The sequence below is a fragment of the Tyto alba genome, unplaced genomic scaffold (assembly GCF_018691265.1).
Source record: "Tyto alba isolate M040663 unplaced genomic scaffold, T.alba_DEE_v4.0 Super-Scaffold_1000006, whole genome shotgun sequence".
Lineage (NCBI taxonomy): Eukaryota > Metazoa > Chordata > Aves > Strigiformes > Tytonidae > Tyto > Tyto alba.
Window position 1 is genome coordinate 22,376,664 of NW_024881272.1, and position 14,186 is coordinate 22,390,849.

Sequence of the window (14,186 nt, forward strand, 5' to 3'; positions counted from 1 at the left end):
TATAATTGTGTAAGTCAATATGTAAGTCCATAGGAAATAATTCAGCTGTTTAGTCTAAGCTTTATCTAATATCTTCAAATTAAAGTTTTTAAATGTGTTGTCACTTGATACAGTGTGTGGGCAATCTGGTGTGTGTGTCAGAGGCAAAGCCCCTGCCTGTGGAGAGCGAGAACTTAACTGCAAGTGCAGATTTTGCATAATTTAACATACAAAGAGAACTGAGTGCATATGTGCATGGGTGATAGATATACTCATGTGCTTAGGTGGTAATAGGTAAGGCCCTTTCGCTCTGTAAATGTAGTGCAACATCTCAATATCTGGAGCATGAAACATTTAGAAAGTGCATGATAAAAAGTATTCATCAAGTGAGAAGAGATAATACAATCAGAATGAGCTTCTCACTTTGTAGTCAGTCTTTCATTTTATGCTTGAACAGAGAGCATCATTTTGAAAGTAAATTGCCTCATGTAGGTGCAGGAAATCATAAACTAAGTATTGCAAAACAAAATGCCGAAGAACAATAATAATCAAAGATGAATACCAGGGTATTCCTTACATCACAGAGTTGAGTAAAGGAAGCAAAAAGAGAAGCATACAGAGGGTGAACTGTGACAGTATTTCAGCAATGTGTTGGCAGGTTAATAGTGGGTTTAGAGTAGCTGTAAAATCTCAGAAATTCTTCAAAATGCATTTTAAATCTATAAAATACATATATTCAACAAGTTAATAAGATACCTGGAGAAGAAACAGCTGATGCGTAGTTGTACTGTCTGAAAAGTTTTACTCTTCTGGCTGAAACTTTCAAGGTAATTCATTTGTAACTTTGAGAGATTAACCAAGTGTGAATCAGACTGGTTTGAGTTTTTACTGTGCCGGAGCTGTAGAAACTGGAAAACCGGTGAACAAGCCTGCATCTAGATGAAAAATGTAAGTGGAACTAGCCTAAAGATTATTTATCAGTGGTCACAAGAAAAGCAAAGATCTGTAGTTATGGTAGAAAAAAAAAATACTACTCTTCTGGGTTTTTTACAGGGTGATAATGGTATTTTATGCCAAAGTGTTCAAAAAAAAATGTTCATATTGAGAAAGTAAGCAGTAACCAGAAGGCTGAGATTTTAAATGTAAATGCAGGCCAAACAGAACTTTCTTTGTATTTCCAGTTAGTACTGTAAGCATAGGCAAGGCAGAACACAGAAAATCCAGGAAATTAAATGCAGCATATTGTTTATTAGTGAGTGTACTGGCCTACAAAGACTTTCTGAGCTAAGCAAGAGAAGAAAGCAAAATAGCAATCAAACAAAACAAAATTACACATGATGCAATCTTAGACTTAATTTAATTATACGTATTCAAATAAAAAAGGAAAATAGACTACCGCTCTACTGTTAAATCAGTGAAATTCTGGCCAGTTACTCTATCTGGAAGTAATTGGATATAGACAGAAGCATCTAGAAAAAATAATGTACTAGTTGAACTGGAACCACTCTTACAATAAAGTTTAGGTTTTTTTTTTTTTTTTTAAATCAAGGCCTCTATTACCAGGTATGCTGTAATAAAAAGGAAAAGGTGTGCAATAATGTTCATACTGAAAGTTTTGTTTCCTGTGCCTGGAGACAGGACAGCAATCAAAGTGGCTGGTCACTGTTACTTTAAAAAATGCAGTTGCTAATGCACTTAAAAACACCTTCAATACTTGCCAATTGAAACTTCAGGAATCCGAGTAGGCTGAAATATGCATAATTGTCATCTTATTCATAACACTTAAATACAGACTTAACAGAGAGTGAGAACATGAAACTATAGAGGGGTATGAAACCTCTCTGTTTAGCAAGTCCCGTGTTAATTGCAAAACAGAATTTCAAAGGAATCTAAGAATAAATTGTAAAATACTGTTTGTATGTGCTGATATCTGCGCTTCTGTCAGGATGCTCAAGCACTGGGAGAAAATGTCTATCTGCTTTAAGTACTTCTGTAGAGACAGACTCATTCTCGATGTACGTGATGCTGACATCCAGCTCACAGAGCAGGAATGTGCTCAAAACTGCTTTGAAAGACTATCTGAAATGGCAGAGCTATCATGTATGGCTAAATGTAGCTAGCAGTTGTGCTGTGTATTAGACCAAATGGAAAAAAGAGACAATGCAAATAAACAATATCCTGTATGGAAGACTGGAACAAAAAGTAGGCATGGGTCTTTTTGGCACAAATGACAATTTTGAGAACTGCAACAATGTTGAGGTTCTAGCATAGAGGTATGTCAGTGAAACATTTCAACAGCTGTGGTACCTCAGGCTGTTTCTGCAGAAAATAGATGTTTTTCTGCTGGCTGTACACTGGAGAGATGAGTCCATATAACAAAGTCAATTGTGCTATATGATTTTATTAATATATCAGAGTCAGTCATAACACAGCCATGTGAGCATTTAAAAGAGCTAGGGCTCTTACAAATAACTGCCAATCAAAAAGGCAATTTATTTTTAGACTCAATGATCTTAAGGGTCTTTTCCAACCTAAATGATTCTGTGTTTCTATGGTAGCAGGTTACTACAGTATTTAAATTCAAGGTTAAAGCATAGTTTGTTTTACCAGGTAGTCCTTTACTTTCCAGAGCCCCTAGCATGTGAGAACATGGTGAGTGGTGCTACAGTTACACCTGCAGTATCAGCTCATGTAGCAAGGGATGTCTGTAATTCTGGGAGCATGAAAATACATCTGGTCAAAAGACACAGCAGGGCCACAGCATAGCTGTGATAAGCTTCGTTTCTTTTGTTCATAGATGCCAGGATAGTTCTAGATTCCCTCACCACCCCTAGTCTGTCTGGAATGTGTTTTAAGCATTTAAAGCTGTGATTTATATCAGCCCTTCAGCTGAGGCTAGAAGGTGTCCTGTTTGTTTACCATTATCATATGACATTTGAACCCATTGGCCAATTTGCAGCCCCCCTAAATTTAGCTGGGAGTGAAGATCTCAGAAATGTAACAAGTTTGAAGATTTCCTGACATTTGGAGTCCCCTTTTTAAGGAGAATTGCAGTTCAAGCCCAGCAATTACCTGTTATACGTGGATTGCTAGGAATCTAGACAGTGCCTGTATAGACTGGAGTTGGCCACACCATCCTGGAATTTTGGAGATGACCAGAGAGAGGAGCATGAAGTTTTTCAAAGTGTTGGAGGTGAGGTGAAATGTCTGACAGAACTGAGTTGCATTTAGGACAGCAAAGAGCCAGCCCATAGGATAGCAGTTTTGCCGATTTGCTTATAGAATAACATGCTTATCTCCTAGATTGAGTCGAAAGTATTTTCAGATGGAAAAGAAGTGGTTAAGACATTTTTTATGAATGGAGATAAATGGAAAAACATCCTTTCTTCTCATTTGTTTTGTGTTTTTTTGGGGGGTGTGTGTGTGGATGGAGGGGGTGGGAGTGGGAGGGACATGACAAGACGGGATATTTTAAATTTTGATGAAAAATTGGAAACAAAAACATTTTAATTCTGATATGATACTCAGCATTTTACAGGAACCATTACATGCCTCATACTTGTGTTTTCCAGACTCTTGTGTGGTACTTGCCTTAGTACCCATGCAACAGCAGTTCTAAGTATGACCCATGCACAATACCTGGTTGAGTGTATGTAGTACTGCTCTATCCTCTACATCCATGTTTGTCATTATGATAGCCTTCTGAAGCTTATGTAGCTGATGGTGTAATTTTGCATATAAAAAAGTATATTAATTGGTTTATTTCAAATGCATGCCCTTGACTGAAAATCATCTGGGATAAAAATATATTCTAGACAGTATTTCATACAATATGCACACTACAGTGTACTTCATAGAGTAGCATGTTTGCAGTCACTGTTCTGAAAGTACATCAGGCAGAGTAGATATTTCCAGTGTAATATTCTACAAAAATAGACAGGCTGGTTTACCTTCAGGCTTTTAAGAAAGTAGGGGAGGACTGTTTTTCTTCATCAACTTAATTTTCATCTGTAAGCTGTTAGCAGGGTTATTAAGCACTTTATCCCTTACAATTGCAGCCTACCTGTAGGAAAAAACAGATGTCTTTTTATGCCTGATGGTTTCTGTATATTACGATAATAACTTCACTAAGAAGTAAATAATATTTTTCCTATTTATTGGTATAAAACTATATTCTAGCTGTGGTTAAGAGATTAAATACTACTGGAGTCTGTTCTACTAGAATAACATTTTGGTAAATGGTTACTGTAATCAAGTTAGTGTAATTAATTTTATAATGAGCTTTTCAAGAACCTGTGTAATTTAATGTATCTCAAAGATGTTAGTCACATGTTTTGATAATCCTGCACAGGAGATGTTCTTTAGATAACAGCAAAGCTATTTAGCAGCTGAATGGTTTCACAGGGAAAAGGCGTATTATAATTTAGAGTGGGACTTTCACCTAGGATGACATAGTGGAGTGGGTAGGTGGGGTGAGAAGGATATAGAGTGATGGCCAGTAAGTGAGGTTAAGCATGACTTTTTTGAAGTGGAAAGTGGAAGTTATTTGCAGTCTGTTTCAAGTTTTCTTGCTAAGTTAATTGTATCAGACAACAGTTACTTTAGTGGCTGATTAGTAAGTTCAGTAAGGGTGATTGGTTAAGGCTACTGTCTTTATTCATGCTAAATGTAATTTGTATTAAATGATGTCACAGTAATTGATCCTTTTTTGAGTTTTTCTAATAAGTTAAGATGAAGCAGTACTAGGTGGTGTGTTGAAGTGTGGAATGCAGTTTTTTGTTCCTAGAGCTGTGACACTACCTTACAAAGTTCACATCTTCACCTTTGGTTCTGGCCACATGATCCCATTCTTGTGCTGGAGCACATTGTCCTTTAATATGACCCACAGGAAAAACTGACCCATCTGAAAAGAAAAAAATAAAAGTCGATATTTTCATCTCAGACCTAATTGTAGATTCATTTTGTAGTATAGTTCCACAAATATTTGTGTTGATGGAGTTGTCACAAGTATTTGTGACAGATAATTGGTATGGGTGATGTGTATAGATTAGTTGTGACTAGGTAAGATGCCAGATTCTCTGTATCTGCTGCTTCTGTTTATTCCCAGTCCCAGTTTCCCTCTTTCACAGTTGTGATCTTTCTGTCTTCTAGCAGTTCTTCAAGATTTCCAGTCTGTCACTTTCTCCAGTCAGCATCCACTCATTTTGCTAATGTAGCTGCTCTCCTTACCTTATGTTGGAATGTTTGGCTGGAAAAGGGGTGATGCCTCTATCGTAACCAACCTCCCAATAAATTTCCTCATGTAGGTAGCCCAGATGAGTGAGAAATACCAGTGCAGTCAGCTGTTTTGATAACTCACTGCTGACTGTAACGAATACAAAGGAACAGATGTGCTTTGCTAGACCTTGTCATATAACTTGCTGGTTTTGACCTTTTTCTTTATTTTGTGGTTTTAGAGAAAGAGGAGTCAATGTAAGACAGTGATGGAGAGGAGGATGTTAAGCTTTTGTTTTCACACATCCTATTGTTTAAGTACTATTTTCAGCTTGCTTACTCATCCATTACTTCCCCCTCCCCACCGAAATATGAAGATTTTTTTCTAAAGATTTTTTTTTTTGCTTCTGTAAGAGTAAGTTTGTCTGGCCTGGTGAACCCCTCTATTTTAAGGAAGAAAATAAGCGTATTGAACTATCTGTTCTGGTTTTTTGCCAGTTTTAGTTTTCGGTAAAGCGTGTCTCTTACTAGTTTGCTAGCTTTAAAAACTGCTTATAATTTTTTCCTCCTATTCTAAATTTTTCTTTTTTTCTTTAATTCATCTTGCTATCCTTATATATAAGAAAGAGTCAATATAAGTGGTCCCATTCTGACAGACTATTTTGACCGTATGTACTATAGTCTCACTGTGTCAGAGATGTCTGAAATCTCAGAGTAATTACAGACCATGGAGCTTCATAACATTTATTTATTTTTACTTTTATTTTGTTTAAACTTTCATTATAGCTTTAAGCTGGTTATTGTTATATATTATTTCAAGTAAGATCTTTGTAATGGCTTTTGGTGGAGGTTACTTCTATCATTTGAAAGTATTGCTTATTTTGATGTAATGTAAAGTCAGAAAAATATAGTGCCTTCTCCAGAAAACTAATTTATTGTTAATGCAGTTATGCTAAGCTCTGTATGTGTGGGAAGAGATTCTGGCATACTCTAGATGTGATAGACTGGTGAATATAATTTGTTAAATTGAATTCATCCCTAATTTAGTAATACCACTTTGCTAAGAAGTGCTATGATTTATATATGGAGATAAACCGAAGTCCTGATAATCTCATGTCTCTGCAGATTCTCCTCTGTTCAGAGATGCTAATTTTTTTGTCTTGGGCAAATACTTTTATAAGGGATTAGATTCTGTTTGCATAAACAGCTTCTGCAGTCTTCATTTTATTCAATAAACTTTAAATTTTAAAAAACTTACTGTTTTAAGTAACATACTACTGCTCTGCAGAAAATTTAAGAATTGCTATTTTATACCGCAGAGATACACCATTTTTATTTATTAGTTTGTCATCTATGAGTATTCTTTTATTTTGAAATACACCTGTAAGCAGTACTGTGCATGCTTAAGATGTAAAAAGTGTATTATTTTTTTTTCTGTGTTACTAAAATAATGTTGACTGGAGTGTATAGCTGATAAGAAGAAAGATAATGATGTAATGATCAGGATGTCTGTAGGCACTCAGAACACAAATGCTTTTTCAAGATACCTTTGGTGTCATTCTCTGTAGAAAATGCAAAACCGGAAGATGTAATCTGGGGGGAGTGCCCACTCCCCAAGAGCCATAGCATGAAGCATATAGGGGGTCCTGCTAATGATTAAAGGTTGCGTGTGTGCATGCATGCTTAGTGTAGGGATGCAGTAATTGGTTAAAGATTTGTGACAAGCTCTTAATAGAAAGTAATGACAAACAGGAGATTCATGGTAAACGTCATGCTTTTTCTTTGTTAAACCACTGTAATGTAGAAGACTGAGTTACAGATATAGGCTCTGATCAGACTGGGGTTTTGTCAACTCTTCCTGAGTCTTGAGAGTAGTGGAATTCAGCAAGAGGCTTGAGAAAAGCCAATTTTGGCTATCAGTTTTATGTCTGTACTAAGATAGATCAGTAGCAAGTTCCTAGTGAAGTGCTGTTTCCCAGAATGTAAGTAGTGGCCAGTGGCTCAGAGTGGTTTTTGAAATTCTGAAAGAAACGGTTAATGATTATAGGTTCAGAAATATGGCAGATTTTGCTATATTCTTATGTAAAACTCACAATTATTTTAATAGTTATATTAACTGCATTGTAATAGCAGTCTAGAAAATCATTAGGTCAATGAAAGCAGGATTTCAAAATTAAAGAAATAGTTTGGGATGAGGTAGAGAATAATTGAGTGTACATTGTCTCAAACTAGCTAAATTATGCACAGTCTTATGCTCTCAAATCACATCATGTTGTCATTGATACAGATTTGTTTTGATCTGCTTTCTTTCACAGAAAATGTTCTGCTTTTTAGTATTAGAAAGATGTGTGTAAAAGTGATGTTTCTTTTCAGGTGTTACAATTTGAAAAAGATAATGTAAAATCTGACACACATTTTAAAATGAATAAAATACAAAGTTTTAAAAAAGAAATATACATTAAGGACTCCCAAGTTCTGATGACAGAAATAAGTATGATCAAAAAGTGTTATGAGTGAAATAAAACATTCTGCAATATTCTTTTCAGCCAGAGGCAGGCAAGGTCCCACAGATCTTAGAGCAGAATGAAAATGAAACAGGAGAGGGCGATTAGATAAATGTCACATTTGCTCTTGTAAATGGTAACTACACCAATAGCAGATACTTTTTCTGAAGTAATTTTGGGCTTTACTGCAGTGTGGGACTAGCAAGTTGCTGCTGTCAGGTATCCACAGTTGTGTTATCTGAACACTGGAAAAAGTTTTAATCTATCACCATGAAGTATTATCATTGAGCATGAATGGAAACTGATTGTTAGATGAGACTCAGAAGAACAGGAAGAGAACAAATTATTTCTCTTCAATAAGATGATGGTTCATTATGTTCTAGATGAGATGAACAGACTACTCTGTTTTCTAGGGCTGAATTATTATGGAAGGCTGTAGCTATTTTCCATTTTCATAAAATAGTGAAATCAAATAACTACTGGAGACTTTTCCCTGTTGCAAGAGTGTTCTGCCGTCTCCCCTCCAAATACACAATTTTTTTGTTTGTTTAATGTTGTATGTAATGTCAATATATGCACTGTAAGTACCTTATATATAAAAAGCACCACCACACAGTTATAGTAGAGGCTTCCTTTGTTTTGCTGCTTTCAGGTCTTGTATGCTGATACATCCAGTATGTCCATATATTGACCTCTTTACTATTTATTTTCTAGCTTAGGGCCACATTGAATATACTTTTAACTATGTACATTTTTCTTAATTCTTGGGGTTCCTTTGAACAACCGACTAGTACTTGCTTCCCAGATAGCCAGTACTGGTTTAACCTAGTGAAGAAATTGGTTATTCTGAATACTTAGGAAGGAGTTTCCTCATTCTTATGTCCCTAAGTGTTGGTTTCAATATCTATGTGAATTTGTTTTCTCTGTTGCTAGAGGTTTTCACACACACAGTTCAACATGCACTAGCTTTGCTAAATAGGCTTCTGGTTAAGTTAAATTAAAATTCTAGTGTAATTATCTGACTATGGTGTGTATCAGTAGAGTCTGCCTAAAGCTATGTAACACTTTAAGAGTTCTCAAATGCTAAAATGCATACCTATGCTGTCCTCTACTTTCATCAAATTTTTGATTTTGATTATGCAAGATGTACGAACAATTTCTGTAAGCATTCAAGCTTCAGTCTCATTCTGAAGTTCCATACTGATTAATGTATGACTGTTCCCTATAAGGTTTCAGCATCAGCACTCCCTCACTGACTTCTTACACAGGTCTTTCCCCACAAGAAACAAATTCAGACTCCCTTTCTTACTTCAGAGTTTTGTTTCTGCATTACATTCTGCTTTCACCTGTAACTTCTTCATTTTTAGTGGGCTTTGCAAACCAGACAGTTCTGTTTATTAGCTGATTTTTTCTCATTAGGCTTTGCGTCTTTATTGCAATATTCTCTTTCTTAAATGTTGATGTGGTTCCCTGAAGAATGGCTTAGATCTAAAAGCATATTTAGTTTCTCTTGCACTTCTTATTCCAACTCATAAATATCTTCTAAAATGAGTGGTGTTCAAAACATTAAATTACTCTTCCATTGAATTTCTCTGCTATGGAAGATGTAGTTCTAGGTGAAAAAAGTTCGAATTGGTTATGAAATGTAAGGAAATAATAGGTTCTTTTTTAGACAATTTTTTCAGGGAAACTTCTGGGAAAAGTTATTTAATTGTTCACTTAGTAAGCTCTTGTGAATGTTGTTTTCTAGTTTTTAAGCAGTAACTAAGGTGCAATCATTTCAGTGTATCCTGATTAAAGTTTTATTGCTTGTTTTGGTTTTTTTTTTTTTTTTTTTAAATCCCCCACCTCCCAAAACTGCTCCTTAACAAAAAATCCTGACTAGGTGAACCTTTTTTTCTCACCGTGCTTCTTCCTCTTGTGATAGTTACACATTCTTTTTCCTGTTTCTGAAATTCCCTTGCTTTCCCCCAAGGTGACTAGGCACAGCAGAGGTTGTGTCTTTCCTGCTGTGAGTAAAATAGGGTTGTTTTAGGGTAAAGAAAATTAGAAGAAATACAGTGTACAAATCTGAGGAAAGCCTGACATGACTGTTTCAGCCATTCCTGAAACAAGTTATGCGGATGTTCTTTACTTAGTGACTGGTAAAGTAATTAAGATATTTGAGATTAGGCCTCCTTCTGATTGACTCACTGTTAAATTTTGTTTGAGGCTTTTTTCTGTATTTTGTATTTTACCAAAGTTACTGAGCTACAGGATTTTTGTTGGGGCGTGTTCAAATTTTACCAAAATATGTCAAAATCTCTATTTACTTTTGATATCTACACATATGTCTTTCCTGTCAGTTAAAGGGATCTATAGGAAAGGCAACAATATAGGTTTAGGTAACTGAGAATGTACCAGAATATTAAAAACAGAAGAAACTTGATGGTGGTTAAGATGGAGGGGACACAGGCTGAAGTCACTTGATATTGGAGCTTTTTATGGAGTTCATCTCTAGCTGTTTCTGGTTTCATTCCTGGTACGGCTGAGTAGCAACTGTTCCTCTTTACTCATTCCTTTCAGTCATTTACCTCTTGCATTTTCAAGTCTTTTTCCTTGCCTTTTAATTTTCCATTCTTTATTTGTCTTTTATGATGATAGTTCTCTGCTGTTTGTTAAGAAATTCCACTGAATAATTGATATCTAATTTGATTTAGTTATCCATATAATAGAATTTATGTTACTTCATGTAACATCATTGCAGAAATATCTTTCACTATTGAATTTCACTGTAGACACAATTAATCTCTTCTCCTATTTGACTCAGTTTATATCTTGAATTGTCAACTTAATGGGGAATTCATTTTCTGCTCTTACCAGTATGAAATCATAAGTAGGTTGAAAGACGACAATTTCCAAAGGCTTTGGACATATATAATCTAAATATAATAACTGTGTAGAAAGAAAAACGTGGCAAAACCTGTCAGCTTGTGTTCTTCATGAAGTTTCTGAATTGTCAATATGAAATTAAGTTCACTTTTACGAATTAAACAGAATATGAAGAAACAGTAATCGCTATTCTGTAGTGATTTATGGTGCCTCCATAGTACTAGATGTTCTTAAATTAAATGCAATTCCTAATATGTTTTTTCAAGTAATAGCTGTTGGGCATTGGCATTGATGCCCAAACTCTGGAGACAACTGAAAGCATTGTGTGGCTTTTGGAGCCATAGATTTGTTTCTGTCTTTCAATGTCAAAATTGATTCACTTCCACTATAAACAAGGTAGTAAACACACTGTTTTCTTTGGGTTAAGAATAAGTTTAACGTGAACTCTGGAAAGCATTTCACTCCTATTGTGTAGATGAAGGTTATGCAGGGATTTGAAACCATTGTAAGTTTTGAGTTTGCTCTGTTGATTAAGATTAAATAGCAGAAATAAGTGTTTTTCATTGTGTATCTAATTATAAAATATATTTGACAATGCATTTCATAATTCATTAGTTGTAGTAATATCTTTCACTACTTGTTTTCTTGTGTGTCTTCAAATGTCTTGAAGTCCCATTCTACTCAGCACTTGTCAGGCCATACCTGGAATACTGTGTTCAGCTTTGGTCCCTGCTGTACAAAAAAGATGTGGACAGTCTGGAGAGGGTCCAGAGGGGGGCCGCAAAGATGGCCAAGGGACTGGGAAGCCTGCTGTATGAGGAAAGGCTGAGAGAACTGGGTTTGTTCAGCCTTGACAAGAGAAGGCGTAGGGGAGACCTAATCACCATGTTCCAGTGTTTAAAGGGTGGCTACAAAGAGGACAGAGACTCCCTTTTTATATGATTCACATGAAAAAGACAACAGGGAATGGGTATAAGTTACTTCTAGGGAGATCCTGATTGGATACAAGAGGAAAATTTTTCACAATGAGAACAATCAGCCACTGAAATAATCTCCCCAGGGAAGTGGTGGATTCCTCAACACTGCACACTCTTAAGATTCAGCTGGACAGGGTGCTGGGCCATCTTGTCTAGGATGTGCTTTTGCCAGAAAGGTTAGACCGGGTGATCCATGAGGTCCCTTCCAGCCTGGTGTTCTATGATTCTGAGGTTTGAACGCCCTAACAAGTGACACTATTGTGAATTCGTTTGCTTGCACATCTTCAGTGTGATACAGTGAATCACTTAAAAATAGCCAAGAAATATATTTTATATTTGAAACGTAAATTAGCTTGTCACATTCTTTATTACTTTTTAGCATACTGTTCTTCATGTAGGACGCTTGTAAAATTGATAGCTGCTTCTTAAAAAAAAAACCTGTTACTCCCTATATGTCCTATTGCATTCTTAATTTTTAATGAAACAACTTAGATGTTTTATTGATTCCTTTGTCTTTTTCTCCACAGTTTCAACATCTTGTTAAGGTGATGGCATAAACTAGTGAAAAAGCATTTGGATTACGTCATGGATATCAGCAATGGTGATTGGTATTATTTGAGTGGTACAGTAAGAGTCTGATGTATGAAATGTCAGAAGTTTATATTTCTTCTAGTTCTGCAATGGTAAGTTTTTTTACATTTTGTACTAAGTAAATAATAACTTTTCAACTTGTTATGTATGGTGTATTTTTTTAGAAAGTTTGTCTTATTATTTCTAATGTCTGTTGAGTTCAGCAGTAATTACTCACAAAAGTGTACACTGGAATTTGGTTTATTTTATTTTATTGGTATCCACTTGAAGTGTCAGTTACTCATTCTTAATCCATACTAGCCTTAATTAGAACCTAGATAAAATGGAATATCTAAATGACCCTGTTTTTCATGTTTGGGATTAACCCCAAATGAGATCAGTCTTCAGAAGGTATTGAGCATGTGTGTGAAAGGGCACGTTTATCCATGTGGAAAATAAGTATAAACAGCCATAACAGACAACATAGATGGGGTTTTTTTTCACCTCTTCAACTCAGCTACTGATGCTTGCCCATTTGCTGTTTGTTGTATTATTTATATTTTCTCTTAAGGCAGAAGAGTTTGTTGAACATCTCACTCTTGGTTCTGCACTGTTACTTTTAAATGAACAGTATGGAAGTTAGTACGATAGCAGTTCTTTACCTGTGTCTCCCGGCACACCACCAGTACACCTTTCCAAGCATTCATGTAAGGCAACAGGAATAGCTAACAAGCAGGAGGGTTGTAGCAGCACAAATATGACTCAATTTTGAGAACATTCAAAATGTTACACTGTCTCAAACAGTTGTATCTAGAACTATACCAAGCAATACTTTTAGGATACGTTACTTTCATTAAGAAATACTACTTGCATTATGAATACCTAAACAGACAATATCATAATTACTGTTAGTTGTCAAACGGAATTGTATTGCTTAAGAGATACACTGGTCTTGTCCCATTCTCTCTGCTCTAGGCCCATCTGACACATAGAGAGTAGATTTATGAGAATTGATGCTCTCTTTTTTTTTTTTTCCCCTCCCCTTTGCTGAAGATGAAAAATACCTATTGAAACAGTTTTCTTCAATTTGTCATTTTCAGCCTTTCTAAATAACATGTAAAAGGTTTGATTCTATGTTTAAAATCTTAAGTCTTCACATCATATGTCACTTGAACAGGTTTGTATAATCTGGAATTGTGGTAGATGGGAAAGGGAAGCTATGCCATTATGTACAAATGTGAATTTATTCATTATCATGGATATTATGACAGGTTTGTGGTGATGTGCAGTTTGACACATTGAATGTTTAAAGATGAAATGAATAGAAGGATAAGACTGAACTGATTTCTGTTAAAAATGTTATTTTGAGATTGGACAAGTCAAGTACTCTTATTTCACCCTGCAGTCTGTAATACAGACACTCTCAAAATGGATGTTTTAAACTTAGAGATTGAATTTACTTAAATCCAATGTAGGTGATGATTCATCTTGCCCAACTATATGAAAAGTTTAAAAGTGGAGAAGGCTTTGGAAACAGCCTTCTAGTACCTCAGAGGAGATTACTGAGAAGATAGAGCTAGGCTTTTTGTTGATGTAAATGATGCAAAAATAGGGGAAGATCCACCTGGGTCTAAGAAAAAATATTTTAACTGTAAGGACAATTAAACACTGGAACAGGTAGCCCAGAGAAGTTGTGGAGTATCTGTACTTGGAGGTTTTCGGGACCCAGGTGAACAATGTCCTGTGTAACTAAATCTGAATTTAGTCTTGATGTTCATTTAAGCAGGCGGTTGGACTAGATTGCCTCCCAAAGTCCTTTCCAACTTGAATGATTTTATGATTCTCATTCAGGCATTTTGTTTTATTTCATTTTTACTATTAATGACTGTAACTGGTTTTTTTACTGTTGTGATTTATTTATTTTTTTAATCCCCTGTTAAATTAGAATTGCAATTCTGTTTTGTTATTTATGAACAATTTGGTTTTGTTTTAAGCAATAAGCAAGCAAATACAATTTTAATGGTTTTCTTCTTAGTATGTGAAATCACGTAATTGGAAATTGGGATACTGA

The 14,186-nt window shown here is 35.4% G+C and overlaps 1 protein-coding gene across 4 annotated transcripts in view; it reads left to right on the top strand.

Moving 5' to 3' along the window:
* ZZZ3 (zinc finger ZZ-type containing 3) overlaps window positions 1-14,186 on the top strand; it is a 60,229-nt gene that overhangs the window by 13,201 nt on the left and 32,842 nt on the right. For 3 of the 4 annotated variants that reach the window (XM_042804064.1, XM_042804056.1, XM_042804057.1), the window contains exon 2: window positions 12,073-12,228. The gene's annotated coding sequence lies outside the window, so the exon portion shown is untranslated. Of the gene's footprint in view, window positions 1-12,072; window positions 12,229-13,220; window positions 13,293-14,186 lie in introns of those variants that run through there. The other variant, XM_042804061.1, reaches the window with a different exon arrangement.